The sequence below is a fragment of the Equus caballus genome, chromosome 18, assembly GCF_041296265.1.
Source record: "Equus caballus isolate H_3958 breed thoroughbred chromosome 18, TB-T2T, whole genome shotgun sequence".
NCBI lineage: Eukaryota > Metazoa > Chordata > Mammalia > Perissodactyla > Equidae > Equus > Equus caballus.
This window is the reverse complement of record NC_091701.1, coordinates 4477-21019: the sequence shown is the minus strand read 5'-3', so window position 1 is coordinate 21019 and position 16543 is coordinate 4477. Positions and strand designations below refer to the sequence as shown.

General features: G+C 63.8%; 1 long non-coding RNA gene across 5 annotated transcripts in view; it reads right to left on the bottom strand.

The window, feature by feature from the left end:
• The window catches only part of LOC138918724 (uncharacterized), a 48212-nt gene extending 34315 nt beyond the window's left edge, over window positions 1–13897 (bottom strand). Inside the window, exons 1-3 of one of the 5 annotated variants that reach the window (XR_011428428.1) lie at window positions 4930–5333; window positions 1565–1678; window positions 703–884 (exon numbers count right to left, since the gene is read on the bottom strand). This is a non-coding gene — a long non-coding RNA (uncharacterized lncRNA). Of the gene's footprint in view, window positions 1–702; window positions 885–1564; window positions 1679–2904; window positions 2979–4929; window positions 5348–9263; window positions 9446–13491 lie in introns of those variants that run through there. The other 4 variants (XR_011428429.1, XR_011428431.1, XR_011428430.1 and 1 more) reach the window with 4 other exon arrangements.
• Between the last annotated feature and the right edge of the window lie 2646 nt (window positions 13898–16543).

Below are 16543 nucleotides of genomic sequence, written 5' to 3'. Positions count from 1 at the left end.
ATAACTTTTTCTGTCCCTGCTTTAGAATTTCTATTACAAACAAAACCCAATCCTTAGCAAGATTTAAGAGCATGGGACAAAGACTGCTAGATGTTGAACTGCTGGGAGTGGGCCCACGTTTTATTTATCTTCGTATCCAAGCACATCCGCAGTGCTTGCCACGAGGCAGATACTCAGTGAATGCTGGGTGGAACAAGGATTCCTCTGTGTTTTCATGGGGTATTTATATGGTATGGGAATTCAGTCATTTTTTGCTCCACTAGGTAGAGATGGATGCTTTCTGTTCTCCATGTTTACTTTGAACACCATTTAGCTACAGGGATGTTCTAAAATGAAATAATAAGGAAACCAGCTTTAATACGATTTTATATATACAGACAGATACACTTTATGACCACGTGCAGATATGAATGCTCTCCCTGGAAGATGCTTTTGTAACATAATTGCACTAGAATGAGGTTAGAGATGGGGAAGAAAGGGAAAGTAAGGTAAAAGTCACAGCTTAATTTGTAGACAGGATTGCTGCTTTAAAAATGAGTTTCAGGTGCTTCTTGGCATACTTGGCCCAAGCACTGGAGATTTAACAGTGATTTGTGATTTGGGGGGTGGGGGTGTGGGAAGAGTGGGGGGGTGGGAAGGGTGGGGGTGGGGGGAGGGGGGCGTTTATTGAGCTTTCCCTCAGGGAGCGGGAACCTCACTTGCCTTAGTGCTGCAGCATCAGAAAGCGCGCGAGGGCGCCCCCTCCCGGGACAGTAGGAAGAAAGGGGAAGGGCACCAACGTGCAGCGGGCATCCAAACTTCACGAGGAAAGCTTGCTCTCCACCGGCTCGGTCCTCCTCCTCTTTCCACTGCCTGGGAAACCGCCCTCGGGTGCTCTGCAGCCTCTGGGACAGAGAGGAAAACTCCTAAGCACGGGAGGATCTTATTCCCTGACTCGCTTTGGGTTGCAAAGCCAGTCACCAGACCTCAGAGATCTTTGCAAGGGTTTACGAACTGCTTCTTGTTGTTTTCCAAAGCAGGGGTCTGTGGTCTGTGGTCCGGATGGACACCGACTGACTGAACCGGCGCCTCGCGATGGGCATGGAAGCCGCTTCCGCCCCCAAGCCCATCAGAGGGCCGTGGTCAACCCCCCACCCCCACCCCGCCCCGTTTCCTCAACAGCCCCTCCAAATCATCTCCATCGCCTGCCTCAAGCGGGATCGTCCTCATACCCGTTCGGTACCCGAAGAGATCAGAGGCCAGCTAGTCAAGAACTCTCCGTTTCCCCGCACCACCCCCCACCCCCGTTTGAACGTCCCTCTATTTCTCTCCACCCACCCCTCCCCTTTCCCTTTGGTTTTCCAGGAAGAGGGATTCAGCTTGGCAGTTCCAGGGTCCTGGCTCCACGTGGGGTGCCCTGGGAACCGTCTGCTCAGCCTCCCCCAAAGATCTCGTTCCCTCAGTTTGCCAGCTGCTTTCTCTTCGGCCCGTCTCTTTCTTTCCTTAAGCCGCTGAGCACACCCAAGTCTCTCCCAGCATCCACACCTCTCCTTTCCGCTCCTCCACCACCGCCTTCTCTCTCTACCTTTCACGGCTAAGCTGCTGCCAAAAGACCTCGACTCCTCGTCAGCCATCCAGTCATCGCCTCGTCTCTCACCGGCTCCTCGAAAGACTCCCCAAATCTCGTCGCCGTCCCGTCCTAGCAAGAGGCCAGGGCACGCCCTTCGGTTCCTTCGTCTTCCTAAACTCTCTGTGGTGTCTGAGGAATGCTGCCCACGCCTTCAGTCTCTGCAAGTTCTCTCCACCCTCTTTCTCTGGGGGATGGCCCCCTCCCCAGGTGCCCTTCCTAACCTCAGACCCCTCTGTCTCCCTTTCCTCTGCGGCTTCTCCTCCCGACCACTTCTCCAAGGGTTCTGTTCTCGAAGGCAAGGCATGGTCTTCAGGGAACAGGAACCCCTCGGGTCTCAGAGCAAGCTCATGCGCTCTCCTACGATTCGACTCGCCCCCCGGATGCCCAGGGCTTCTGAGTGCGTACGACTGACGTCACCCTGCCCCTGACTCCACGCTGCTTTCTCTAACTGTCTGCTGGACGCACCTCTCGGGATGTCCAAAGGCTTCTCAAAACCGACACGTCCAAAAGGGAGCCCGGTATCCTCCAAAAGAACCCTCCCCCTCCTCTTACCTTCCTTTCATCACCTCAGAAAACCTCTGCCCATCTCATCCCCGCCCCCCCCCCCCCCCCGAGAGCGAGAGGCCTCAGGGCCACGCTTGAGCTCTCTGTCTCACCCACTTGGCAGCCTACCGACTCCCAAAGGGAGCCGAGCGCCTTCCCGTCTTTGCCGTCCCCGCTGCTCTGCCGCATGCCTTCCTGTCTCTTGCACGCAACCAGCCCAGTAGACTCCTTACTGATCTTGCCGGCTGGCCTCCTGGCACACCGCACCCCCCCCTCCCCGCTTGAACCCATCCTCCACACTGTTGGGAGGGTGACCCAAGAGGAAAACCCTGCCGTTACTGACACCACGGTGCCCGGCCCCCACAGGGGTGGACGTGGGCGAGAAAGTAACCAAAGTTTCTGAGGTTGTTTTGCAGAACAACAGGAAGACGGCAGATCAGAGAGCAGCTTGATGGCAGCCCCCCCGGACCCCGCCCGAGCGGACATCGTGCAGAGGCTTGGACCAGCCGAAATGACGGATCGCCCACTTTCCGCGTCACGGACAGAGATCCTCGGCGTGCAACGCGTCGAACCCCACTGACTTCGCACTTGTGACCCACGAAGAAATACGAGTGACAGTCGCACCTGAGCAGAGGACTCTTCAAGCTTCACCCCCAGCGCTCTCCTGGTCCCACCCCTACCCCAACCCCAGATAAAAACGCCCCAACGTTTTGTTTTCCCTTTGAGGAGGCGGGTTTGAGTTTTACGCCCACCTCCTTGTCTGGCCGCCTCTTGATCATAAACCTCTTTCCTTGCTGCAACCCTGACTTCTCACTGATTGGCTTGGCTGCGAAATCGGGTACCCGGACCTGAGTTTGTGTGTGGTCCCATCGCTTCCCTGCTTGAAAGGAATCCAGGGTTCTCCACTGCCTGCAGGCCAAACTGGAGCAGAATCTCCAAGGCCTCGCCCCTGCAGCCTTCCTCCCTGCTCCTCACCCACACGCGGGCCACCCTCCCGCCACGTGCGACTCTCTGCAGACCCCAAACAGGTTCTGACTCAAAGGACTTCAAGCTCATCGAGCGAGCCTAATCCTAGCAGGGTAATCCCTTCGATCCAGTGCACACCGCAAGTGTTCGACCTGCCTCTTCTTGGCAGGACTCAGAGGAGAGAGAGGTTGGACGGGAGGACGGGAGGACGGGCGGAGGCGGAAGGGGTGGAAGTCCAAGGCTCAGGGAAAGGCAGCAAGCGGAGAGCAAGGAAAGGTGGATCACCTTTCCTGCAGCGCCTGCTCCCCCCACCCATGCCGGCTCGCCTTCTTCCATCCTCAACCTCTTCCCCGCCCCGCTTCCTGGGGCATTTCACACTCAGCGCCCGCCGGAAGAGCACGGCAGCAGGACCAAAGCAACACGGAGAAGCAGCTGCTGCCAAAGCCAAAGGGAGGAAGAGGATCCGGAGAACCCTTTTTCCTTTCACTGGCGCCCGGCGCCTGCATCCTGCTCCCGATTCCAAATTTCACGCGGTCAACAACTGGCACCGCTCCTTCCTCCTCGCCCTGGGCTGGAGGCAGCACCGCCTCCCGCTTCCCTGAAGGCCCAAGGGAAACGCACGCACCGAGGGGATCCCACCGGCTGGAAGCCCCTTTACAGATTTCCGCTGTCTGCACTTGGACCTCAAGGGTCTGCGCGGCGCGCCCTGCCCCCACGACCACCCCGCGTCACTCCTTAATCGCCCCCCCACCCCGCCCCGCTGGAGCCCAAGGCTGAGAATCCGGTCCCAGCACCCGCCAGCCCGCCGCGCCCCGCCCCGCGCCCCCCACCCCAGCGCCGCCGTCAGCGCCTGTGCAAAGGCACGCGCCCCAGGGATGGGAGTGGTGGCCCCAGGCAGCCAGCACGGGCGCCAGGGTCGCCGGCAGGACAGGAGAAGGCGCAGGTCCCTGCTCCCGGGGGCGGGGCCCGGGCGGTGGAGACCCCGACGGGTGCACGGAGGGAGGCGGCCGCCCGGGGCCCTCACCTGCCCATGCTCTGGTGGGCCCGCGGCCTCCCGCAGTGCAACGGCCACTACCTGGCGGCGGCGGCGGCGGCGGCGGCTCCCCAGCCTGCGGGGCTCCTGGCGCGCGCATCGGGACGGCCTGGCGGCTGCTCCCGCGCCACGCTGCCGAGCCGCCGGCGGCGGCGGCCGCGGCGGCGGCTGCGGCGGCGGCGGCGGCGGCGCCGGGCTCCCAGGCCCGCGGAGCTCGGGGCAGGCTGACCGGGACTTTCTGGTCGCTGCGGCGGCGGGTCCCCAGGCCCGCGGGGCCAGCCGCGCCGCCCCCGCGCCCCGCGCCGGGGCAGGAGCGCACGGCAGGCCCAGGGGGCGGCGCGCAGCCGGGCCTCGGCCGCCGGCCCCGAGTCGGGCCCCGAGGACGACGTTCCGCCGGGCTCAGCGGGGCTGGGGGCCGCGCGCTGCACGAGCACCTCTGGGTCCTTTCCCCGCTCCACCGCCCGCTCGACGCATGGGGAAGACTCCCTTCGCCGACCACAGCCCGCCCCGCGCTGACAGAAGCGGGCGCACAGCGTGCACGCGGTGTGCCACACCCCGCCTGTGGCGCCCGAGAGCCCCCAGGCTCCTCCCGGGGACCGCTTCTCCAGGCAGGGCCGCAGGAAGAGGGCGGCGAGGCGGCGGGGCAAGGACCCCGGCGACTGTGTGGGGGATGGCCACGGTCAGGGTGCTCAGGAGGGTCGTGCTTCTGCGCAGGGGGCCGACGTGTGTCCAAACACACTCGTCGGAACTCTGCAGGTGGAGGCGGGTCCCCACCTACCTTGGCCCTCCGAGTGTTCTCCAAGCCGGCTGGGAAGATTCCCGGCCGCAGGACAGGAGGGAGCGTGGGAGGCGCTTGGCGGCAGTCAGAGCCCTGGGGTCCTTTCTGCCCACACGCGCTGCCACGCGCACAGGTGGCGGTGGTGTGGGGATGGCGGCCTTCAGCGCGGCGTTCCTGGCGGGCGGCCCCAGGGGGCAGGAGGGCCGCCTGGCCCCCGGGGGCGGCACTGAAGCAGAGGGAGAGGGGGGCCCACCGCCGTGGTGGGAAGCCCTGGGGATGAGCGGAGGCCCACGGGGCTGGCGGTGGGGGGTGGAGGGGGGCGGAGCGGGGCACGCGTGTCAGGAGGTGGCCATGGGTGAGGGCCAGGCGGCAGGCCTCGCGGTTGCGGGCAGCCCCTCCCCTCCCCTCCGGGAGCCCCGAGCCCAACGGTTGGAGCCCGCGCCCCGCCCAGGCCCCGCCCAGGCCCCGCCCAGGCCCCGCCCCCAGGCCGCCAGCCCGCCGTTGCCTAGCAGCGCCTGGCTGTGATTTGACCCTTAGCCTCGCGCAGCCGCCGGGGCCCTGACACTTGGCGGGGCTGTCCGGCTGGGCTGGACGCTCTTCGCGGAGCGCACCAGGTCAGTGCTGTGACCCGCAGCGATGGCCTCCTGGTTTGGCCGCCCCGGCCTCGGCTCCGGCTTAGGCCATTCCCTGGGGCGAGTGGGCGGCAGCGTGGCTTCCCTCCCCGCACACCTCTCTGACTTCACCAGAGGTGTGCTGAGGAAGGGGACGCAAAAGCTGCCAGACTTACCCGACTCGGGGAGAACGGAGACGGAAGCCATTCGGGCGACCGGACCACCCGAGAAGGAGAGACCGGCAACTCCAGCTCGGAGAGACACCGCAACTCTGCGGGAAAGCCTCGAGGAAGGAGACACGAGGCTCGCCTCCCTGCAAGAAGAAGGCAGTCACCTGAGGGAAGCACTGGAGCCACAGAGACAACGGGCTCGAGCCGCTCCAGTGGTTGACCCGAACACCCTCGACGCCGGGACACAACTAGAATCTGAGGGGTCTCAACTGAAAGGGATCGAAGGTCACCTGGAGGAGGAAACCCAGCATCCTCCAAGGACCACTGAAGAGCAAAAGCAGAGGAAGGCGCTGAAACTTGGGGCCGAAAAGACGATCCCTCTGACCGAGCGGCTTGATGAGCCGGACGACGATGAGACCGGGCCACGAACTCAGACGATCCAGCCGCAAGACTGGCAGAGCCAGGGCCTTCCCGCTCGCCTAGCTTCGGCTGCCTCCGTCCAGGATGCGGGGGGCCTCCAGCAGCAACTGCAAGCCTCTGCTTTGGAAAGGGAACGAGTGTTGGCCGTTTTCGACGAGAAGCTGAGGGAAAACAGCCACCTGAAAAGGGCGTATCACACAATGATGGACCTGCTGGTGGCCAAAGAAGCAGAGCTCGCGAAGCTGCGAGGCGAAAGTCAGACACGGCGCCCTCGATCTGACAGCGGCGGTGAGGACATGTTTCGAGAAGCGATCCGGCACTTATCACGCCTCGTCCGAGCCAAAGACATTGAAATCGGTGCCTTGAGCCAGAAATGTCAGACTTTACTGACCATCTGGCAAACGTCCGACGCTGGCCATGAGGTTCGGGGCGTGGACGCGAATCAGTTGGAGGAGCTTCTCCGGGAACGGGGCACGTTGAAGCAGCGGGTCAACGTGCTGGAGGAGTGGCAGCGGCTGGTGCTCACCGAGGTGCACCATCTGCAGCGGGAGTCATCCCAACTTCAGAAAGAACTCCCACCACTCGAGGCACGGGCCTCAGTGGACAGCGAGGAGAAGTGTCGGCGACAGATGCACTCTGCCGCCCCGTTCCCGCGTCCTCGAGGGGATGCGACCCAACTCCGGCTCTTGGGGAAGAGACTGGCACAGATGCAGCTCGGCCTAGAGCAGCTCTGCAATGCCAAGGAGGTTCTCTTGGGTCCACCCGCCCTCACGTCACCACAGCCGCCCGCCGCATCGTCGCGGACTTGCGAGGCGGCCGGCTCTCAGGAGGCAATTAAGTCCGAGGCGCCGGGCGAGTCTTCGAAAGGGCCGCCAGCAGAGGTGGAAGCCTTAAGGCGAGCCACGGAGGAAAAAGACGCAGCCATCAGAAGCCTCCAGGAGGAGACTCAGAGACTGTCCGAGGCGATGGCCGCCACCTCGGAACGGGAGAGAGAACGGCACGCACAGACGGATTCCGAAATTCAGCGGCTCAAGGAGAAACAGGAGGCTTTACAGAACACGCTGGAGGACAGAGAGCTCTTAATCGAGGCGCAGAGGGAGGAATTCCTTTCTCTGAGGGAAACCCTCACGACCCAAGCGAGCGAAAACGAACTGTTGAGGCAGGCGGTGACAAACCTGAAGGAGAGGATAGTCCATCTGGAAGCGGATGCGTGCCAAGTCAAACGGGAGAATGCAAAACTGCTGGAAAGGTCCAGGGAGAAGGACACCGAAAACCAAGCCTTACAAGAGACGAACAGGCGCCTCTCTACGATGCTGAGGGAGAAGGAATTCGAATGCGTCTCCGTGAAGAAGAAGGCTCTGGCTTTTGAGTGCCTCCTGAGAGAAAAAGAAGAGGGCCGGGCTGGGGAATTGAGCCAGCTTCTCAATGCAGTGACCTCCATGCAGGAAAAGAGCATTGTCTTTCAGCACGAGAGAGATGAGGCGGCGCTGGCGCTGAGACAGGAACGAGTGGAAAAGTGCGCCCTGCGGGAGGAGGTTCGCCTTTTGCGCGACAAGGGAGCGCGCTTAGGCCAGGAGCTGGGGAGGTCTCGGACGCAGGCTTCAGAATGCGAAGACTGGCATCTCCGGGCAGCGCGGCTGGCAGAAGACAGAGCGGCTCAACTCAGGAGGAAAGTCACGGCGCTAGAGGAGAGGCTCCTGTCATCTTCCCACGCCATGCAGAAGGCGAGCCAGCGGGCCGCTGCCCGGGTCGGGTCCCTGCAGGAACAACTGACTGCGGTCACCCAGCAGAAAGAGGAGACTGCCCTCCAGCTGTCCGCCTCCCGGGAAGCAGAGAAGCAGCAGGCCGGAGCCCTGGCCAACCTGAAGGTGGTCCTGGCCGAATGGATGCAAAAGGCAGACGGCCTGGAAGGGAAGCTGAGGTCGCTGCAGGGACGGCTGGAGAGAGCGCAAGCCGCCTCGCGCCTGCAGGAGGAGCAGATCGGAGGACTGCAGCGACAAGACGAGGCCCGACGGGAAGTGCTGGAGGACGTCCAAAAGAAGTGGACCGACTTAGTGAGCACCCTGGAAGGAAAAGCAGACAAGGCCCTCCTGAGAAAGCTCTTCACGGACGCCTTGCAAAGCGCCAGACACGAACGCCGGGAAGCGTTCCGACGGATGGGAAGCACCCTGGGTGTGGAAAGGGAGGCCATGGAGCAGTTGCTGCAGGAAGAGCAGGGCGGCCTTACCGGATGGGTGACCGGGCGGCTCGGATCCCGCAGTGCCCCCGACACGCCTCCTCCTCGGAGACCCAACCAGCAACCCGAGCTCAAGAGTTCCTTCTCGGAGCTTTTCGTGAACTTTCTAGAAGCTGAGTCTCAGGGAGCTTCTCCACCACGACAGCTCCCCGCTCAGCCCAGGAAGCGTCCCGGAGCACCCGCCAGGAAGACACTGCCTAAGAACGTGCCAGCTCTTCTGAGAACCGCCCTCGCAGCCACCCCCAGAAGATCGGACGGGAATCCCTGCTCCCCAGCCGTGTCTCTCATCGACCCACCCGGCCCCGGAACCGGCGGGTCTGGGCACCTTCTCTTAGACGCCGTGACCGACGTCGTGCCCACCGGCACACCTTGGCTGCTGCCACCCGCCAAGAGTGCTGCCGGGCTGCTCCAAGGCCTGTCCAAGCCCTAGAGGCTCCCCAAGCCGCAGAGGAGACGACGGCGCTTTCAGGAAAGCCGGTCCCTCGCTGCGGGTTCCTTAGCACAAAGTGGCCTTGTGCTAAAGCTCACAGGTTTCTCTGCGGCTTCACTGGAGCTTTCAAAGAAATAGCTATGGTTCGCGCTTTCAAAAGGGTGTCGCTGCAGGTAGCCACCCACCTTAAAGCGGACGGACGTCACTTCTCTGGAGAGCAGGCGCGGCACGGGTGGGATCGCAGGCTGTGGGCCAAGGACGCTTCCGATTCTGTTTGTCACGCTGTCACCGTCTGGGAGGAGCTGGGGGGCGTGGGGTGGGGGGGTGGGGGTTGGGTCTGGGAGGTGGGGGCGTTGCGGGCGGGTGGGGGGTGGGGGTGTGGGAAGAGTGGGGGGGTGGGAAGGGTGGGGGCGGGGGGAGGGGGGCGTTTATTGAGCTTTCCCTCGGGGAGCGGGAACCTCACTTGCCTTAGTGCTGCAGCATCAGAAAGCGCGCGAGGGCGCCCCCTCCCGGGACAGTAGGAAGAAAGGGGAAGGGCACCAACGTGCAGCGGGCATCCAAACTTCACGAGGAAAGCTTGCTTTCCCCCGGCTCGGTCCTCCTCCTCTTTCCACTGCCTGGGAAACCGCCCTCGGGTGCTCTGCGGCCTCTGGGACAGAGAGGAAAACTCCTAAGCACGGGAGGATCTTATTCCCTGACTCGCTTTGGGTTGCAAAGCCAGTCACCAGACCTCAGAGATCTTTGCAAGGGTTTACGAACTGCTTCTTGTTGTTTTCCAAAGCAGGGGTCTGTGGTCTGTGGTCCGGATGGACACCGACTGACTGAACCGGCGCCTCGCGATGGGCATGGAAGCCGCTTCCGCCCCCAAGCCCATCAGAGGGCCGTGGTCAACCCCCCACCCCCACCCCGCCCCGTTTCCTCAACAGCCCCTCCAAATCATCTCCATCGCCTGCCTCAAGCGGGATCGTCCTCATACCCGTTCGGTACCCGAAGAGATCAGAGGCCAGCTAGTCAAGAACTCTCCGTTTCCCCGCACCACCCCCCACCCCCGTTTGAACGTCCCTCTATTTCTCTCCACCCACCCCTCCCCTTTCCCTTTGGTTTTCCAGGAAGAGGGATTCAGCTTGGCAGTTCCAGGGTCCTGGCTCCACGTGGGGTGCCCTGGGAACCGTCTGCTCAGCCTCCCCCAAAGATCTCGTTCCCTCAGTTTGCCAGCTGCTTTCTCTTCGGCCCGTCTCTTTCTTTCCTTAAGCCGCTGAGCACACCCAAGTCTCTCCCAGCATCCACACCTCTCCTTTCCGCTCCTCCACCACCGCCTTCTCTCTCTACCTTTCACGGCTAAGCTGCTGCCAAAAGACCTCGACTCCTCGTCAGCCATCCAGTCATCGCCTCGTCTCTCACCGGCTCCTCGAAAGACTCCCCAAATCTCGTCGCCGTCCCGTCCTAGCAAGAGGCCAGGGCACGCCCTTCGGTTCCTTCGTCTTCCTAAACTCTCTGTGGTGTCTGAGGAATGCTGCCCACGCCTTCAGTCTCTGCAAGTTCTCTCCACCCTCTTTCTCTGGGGGATGGCCCCCTCCCCAGGTGCCCTTCCTAACCTCAGACCCCTCTGTCTCCCTTTCCTCTGCGGCTTCTCCTCCCGACCACTTCTCCAAGGGTTCTGTTCTCGAAGGCAAGGCATGGTCTTCAGGGAACAGGAACCCCTCGGGTCTCAGAGCAAGCTCATGCGCTCTCCTACGATTCGACTCGCCCCCCGGATGCCCAGGGCTTCTGAGTGCGTACGACTGACGTCACCCTGCCCCTGACTCCACGCTGCTTTCTCTAACTGTCTGCTGGACGCACCTCTCGGGATGTCCAAAGGCTTCTCAAAACCGACACGTCCAAAAGGGAGCCCGGTATCCTCCAAAAGAACCCTCCCCCTCCTCTTACCTTCCTTTCATCACCTCAGAAAACCTCTGCCCATCTCATCCCCGCCCCCCCCCCCCCCCCCGAGAGCGAGAGGCCTCAGGGCCACGCTTGAGCTCTCTGTCTCACCCACTTGGCAGCCTACCGACTCCCAAAGGGAGCCGAGCGCCTTCCCGTCTTTGCCGTCCCCGCTGCTCTGCCGCATGCCTTCCTGTCTCTTGCACGCAACCAGCCCAGTAGACTCCTTACTGATCTTGCCGGCTGGCCTCCTGGCACACCGCACCCCCCCCTCCCCGCTTGAACCCATCCTCCACACTGTTGGGAGGGTGACCCAAGAGGAAAACCCTGCCGTTACTGACACCACGGTGCCCGGCCCCCACAGGGGTGGACGTGGGCGAGAAAGTAACCAAAGTTTCTGAGGTTGTTTTGCAGAACAACAGGAAGACGGCAGATCAGAGAGCAGCTTGATGGCAGCCCCCCCGGACCCCGCCCGAGCGGACATCGTGCAGAGGCTTGGACCAGCCGAAATGACGGATCGCCCACTTTCCGCGTCACGGACAGAGATCCTCGGCGTGCAACGCGTCGAACCCCACTGACTTCGCACTTGTGACCCACGAAGAAATACGAGTGACAGTCGCACCTGAGCAGAGGACTCTTCAAGCTTCACCCCCAGCGCTCTCCTGGTCCCACCCCTACCCCAACCCCAGATAAAAACGCCCCAACGTTTTGTTTTCCCTTTGAGGAGGCGGGTTTGAGTTTTACGCCCACCTCCTTGTCTGGCCGCCTCTTGATCATAAACCTCTTTCCTTGCTGCAACCCTGACTTCTCACTGATTGGCTTGGCTGCGAAATCGGGTACCCGGACCTGAGTTTGTGTGTGGTCCCATCGCTTCCCTGCTTGAAAGGAATCCAGGGTTCTCCACTGCCTGCAGGCCAAACTGGAGCAGAATCTCCAAGGCCTCGCCCCTGCAGCCTTCCTCCCTGCTCCTCACCCACACGCGGGCCACCCTCCCGCCACGTGCGACTCTCTGCAGACCCCAAACAGGTTCTGACTCAAAGGACTTCAAGCTCATCGAGCGAGCCTAATCCTAGCAGGGTAATCCCTTCGATCCAGTGCACACCGCAAGTGTTCGACCTGCCTCTTCTTGGCAGGACTCAGAGGAGAGAGAGGTTGGACGGGAGGACGGGAGGACGGGCGGAGGCGGAAGGGGTGGAAGTCCAAGGCTCAGGGAAAGGCAGCAAGCGGAGAGCAAGGAAAGGTGGATCACCTTTCCTGCAGCGCCTGCTCCCCCCACCCATGCCGGCTCGCCTTCTTCCATCCTCAACCTCTTCCCCGCCCCGCTTCCTGGGGCATTTCACACTCAGCGCCCGCCGGAAGAGCACGGCAGCAGGACCAAAGCAACACGGAGAAGCAGCTGCTGCCAAAGCCAAAGGGAGGAAGAGGATCCGGAGAACCCTTTTTCCTTTCACTGGCGCCCGGCGCCTGCATCCTGCTCCCGATTCCAAATTTCACGCGGTCAACAACTGGCACCGCTCCTTCCTCCTCGCCCTGGGCTGGAGGCAGCACCGCCTCCCGCTTCCCTGAAGGCCCAAGGGAAACGCACGCACCGAGGGGATCCCACCGGCTGGAAGCCCCTTTACAGATTTCCGCTGTCTGCACTTGGACCTCAAGGGTCTGCGCGGCGCGCCCTGCCCCCACGACCACCCCGCGTCACTCCTTAATCGCCCCCCCACCCCGCCCCGCTGGAGCCCAAGGCTGAGAATCCGGTCCCAGCACCCGCCAGCCCGCCGCGCCCCGCCCCGCGCCCCCCACCCCAGCGCCGCCGTCAGCGCCTGTGCAAAGGCACGCGCCCCAGGGATGGGAGTGGTGGCCCCAGGCAGCCAGCACGGGCGCCAGGGTCGCCGGCAGGACAGGAGAAGGCGCAGGTCCCTGCTCCCGGGGGCGGGGCCCGGGCGGTGGAGACCCCGACGGGTGCACGGAGGGAGGCGGCCGCCCGGGGCCCTCACCTGCCCATGCTCTGGTGGGCCCGCGGCCTCCCGCAGTGCAACGGCCACTACCTGGCGGCGGCGGCGGCGGCGGCGGCTCCCCAGCCTGCGGGGCTCCTGGCGCGCGCATCGGGACGGCCTGGCGGCTGCTCCCGCGCCACGCTGCCGAGCCGCCGGCGGCGGCGGCCGCGGCGGCGGCTGCGGCGGCGGCGGCGGCGGCGCCGGGCTCCCAGGCCCGCGGAGCTCGGGGCAGGCTGACCGGGACTTTCTGGTCGCTGCGGCGGCGGGTCCCCAGGCCCGCGGGGCCAGCCGCGCCGCCCCCGCGCCCCGCGCCGGGGCAGGAGCGCACGGCAGGCCCAGGGGGCGGCGCGCAGCCGGGCCTCGGCCGCCGGCCCCGAGTCGGGCCCCGAGGACGACGTTCCGCCGGGCTCAGCGGGGCTGGGGGCCGCGCGCTGCACGAGCACCTCTGGGTCCTTTCCCCGCTCCACCGCCCGCTCGACGCATGGGGAAGACTCCCTTCGCCGACCACAGCCCGCCCCGCGCTGACAGAAGCGGGCGCACAGCGTGCACGCGGTGTGCCACACCCCGCCTGTGGCGCCCGAGAGCCCCCAGGCTCCTCCCGGGGACCGCTTCTCCAGGCAGGGCCGCAGGAAGAGGGCGGCGAGGCGGCGGGGCAAGGACCCCGGCGACTGTGTGGGGGATGGCCACGGTCAGGGTGCTCAGGAGGGTCGTGCTTCTGCGCAGGGGGCCGACGTGTGTCCAAACACACTCGTCGGAACTCTGCAGGTGGAGGCGGGTCCCCACCTACCTTGGCCCTCCGAGTGTTCTCCAAGCCGGCTGGGAAGATTCCCGGCCGCAGGACAGGAGGGAGCGTGGGAGGCGCTTGGCGGCAGTCAGAGCCCTGGGGTCCTTTCTGCCCACACGCGCTGCCACGCGCACAGGTGGCGGTGGTGTGGGGATGGCGGCCTTCAGCGCGGCGTTCCTGGCGGGCGGCCCCAGGGGGCAGGAGGGCCGCCTGGCCCCCGGGGGCGGCACTGAAGCAGAGGGAGAGGGGGGCCCACCGCCGTGGTGGGAAGCCCTGGGGATGAGCGGAGGCCCACGGGGCTGGCGGTGGGGGGTGGAGGGGGGCGGAGCGGGGCACGCGTGTCAGGAGGTGGCCATGGGTGAGGGCCAGGCGGCAGGCCTCGCGGTTGCGGGCAGCCCCTCCCCTCCCCTCCGGGAGCCCCGAGCCCAACGGTTGGAGCCCGCGCCCCGCCCAGGCCCCGCCCAGGCCCCGCCCAGGCCCCGCCCCCAGGCCGCCAGCCCGCCGTTGCCTAGCAGCGCCTGGCTGTGATTTGACCCTTAGCCTCGCGCAGCCGCCGGGGCCCTGACACTTGGCGGGGCTGTCCGGCTGGGCTGGACGCTCTTCGCGGAGCGCACCAGGTCAGTGCTGTGACCCGCAGCGATGGCCTCCTGGTTTGGCCGCCCCGGCCTCGGCTCCGGCTTAGGCCATTCCCTGGGGCGAGTGGGCGGCAGCGTGGCTTCCCTCCCCGCACACCTCTCTGACTTCACCAGAGGTGTGCTGAGGAAGGGGACGCAAAAGCTGCCAGACTTACCCGACTCGGGGAGAACGGAGACGGAAGCCATTCGGGCGACCGGACCACCCGAGAAGGAGAGACCGGCAACTCCAGCTCGGAGAGACACCGCAACTCTGCGGGAAAGCCTCGAGGAAGGAGACACGAGGCTCGCCTCCCTGCAAGAAGAAGGCAGTCACCTGAGGGAAGCACTGGAGCCACAGAGACAACGGGCTCGAGCCGCTCCAGTGGTTGACCCGAACACCCTCGACGCCGGGACACAACTAGAATCTGAGGGGTCTCAACTGAAAGGGATCGAAGGTCACCTGGAGGAGGAAACCCAGCATCCTCCAAGGACCACTGAAGAGCAAAAGCAGAGGAAGGCGCTGAAACTTGGGGCCGAAAAGACGATCCCTCTGACCGAGCGGCTTGATGAGCCGGACGACGATGAGACCGGGCCACGAACTCAGACGATCCAGCCGCAAGACTGGCAGAGCCAGGGCCTTCCCGCTCGCCTAGCTTCGGCTGCCTCCGTCCAGGATGCGGGGGGCCTCCAGCAGCAACTGCAAGCCTCTGCTTTGGAAAGGGAACGAGTGTTGGCCGTTTTCGACGAGAAGCTGAGGGAAAACAGCCACCTGAAAAGGGCGTATCACACAATGATGGACCTGCTGGTGGCCAAAGAAGCAGAGCTCGCGAAGCTGCGAGGCGAAAGTCAGACACGGCGCCCTCGATCTGACAGCGGCGGTGAGGACATGTTTCGAGAAGCGATCCGGCACTTATCACGCCTCGTCCGAGCCAAAGACATTGAAATCGGTGCCTTGAGCCAGAAATGTCAGACTTTACTGACCATCTGGCAAACGTCCGACGCTGGCCATGAGGTTCGGGGCGTGGACGCGAATCAGTTGGAGGAGCTTCTCCGGGAACGGGGCACGTTGAAGCAGCGGGTCAACGTGCTGGAGGAGTGGCAGCGGCTGGTGCTCACCGAGGTGCACCATCTGCAGCGGGAGTCATCCCAACTTCAGAAAGAACTCCCACCACTCGAGGCACGGGCCTCAGTGGACAGCGAGGAGAAGTGTCGGCGACAGATGCACTCTGCCGCCCCGTTCCCGCGTCCTCGAGGGGATGCGACCCAACTCCGGCTCTTGGGGAAGAGACTGGCACAGATGCAGCTCGGCCTAGAGCAGCTCTGCAATGCCAAGGAGGTTCTCTTGGGTCCACCCGCCCTCACGTCACCACAGCCGCCCGCCGCATCGTCGCGGACTTGCGAGGCGGCCGGCTCTCAGGAGGCAATTAAGTCCGAGGCGCCGGGCGAGTCTTCGAAAGGGCCGCCAGCAGAGGTGGAAGCCTTAAGGCGAGCCACGGAGGAAAAAGACGCAGCCATCAGAAGCCTCCAGGAGGAGACTCAGAGACTGTCCGAGGCGATGGCCGCCACCTCGGAACGGGAGAGAGAACGGCACGCACAGACGGATTCCGAAATTCAGCGGCTCAAGGAGAAACAGGAGGCTTTACAGAACACGCTGGAGGACAGAGAGCTCTTAATCGAGGCGCAGAGGGAGGAATTCCTTTCTCTGAGGGAAACCCTCACGACCCAAGCGAGCGAAAACGAACTGTTGAGGCAGGCGGTGACAAACCTGAAGGAGAGGATAGTCCATCTGGAAGCGGATGCGTGCCAAGTCAAACGGGAGAATGCAAAACTGCTGGAAAGGTCCAGGGAGAAGGACACCGAAAACCAAGCCTTACAAGAGACGAACAGGCGCCTCTCTACGATGCTGAGGGAGAAGGAATTCGAATGCGTCTCCGTGAAGAAGAAGGCTCTGGCTTTTGAGTGCCTCCTGAGAGAAAAAGAAGAGGGCCGGGCTGGGGAATTGAGCCAGCTTCTCAATGCAGTGACCTCCATGCAGGAAAAGAGCATTGTCTTTCAGCACGAGAGAGATGAGGCGGCGCTGGCGCTGAGACAGGAACGAGTGGAAAAGTGCGCCCTGCGGGAGGAGGTTCGCCTTTTGCGCGACAAGGGAGCGCGCTTAGGCCAGGAGCTGGGGAGGTCTCGGACGCAGGCTTCAGAATGCGAAGACTGGCATCTCCGGGCAGCGCGGCTGGCAGAAGACAGAGCGGCTCAACTCAGGAGGAAAGTCACGGCGCTAGAGGAGAGGCTCCTGTCATCTTCCCACGCCATGCAGAAGGCGAGCCAGCGGGCCGCTGCCCGGGTCGGGTCCCTGCAGGAACAACTGACTGCGGTCACCCAGCAGAAAGAGGAGACTGCCCTCCAGCTGTCCGCCTCCCGGGAAGCAGAGAAGCAGCAGGCCGGAG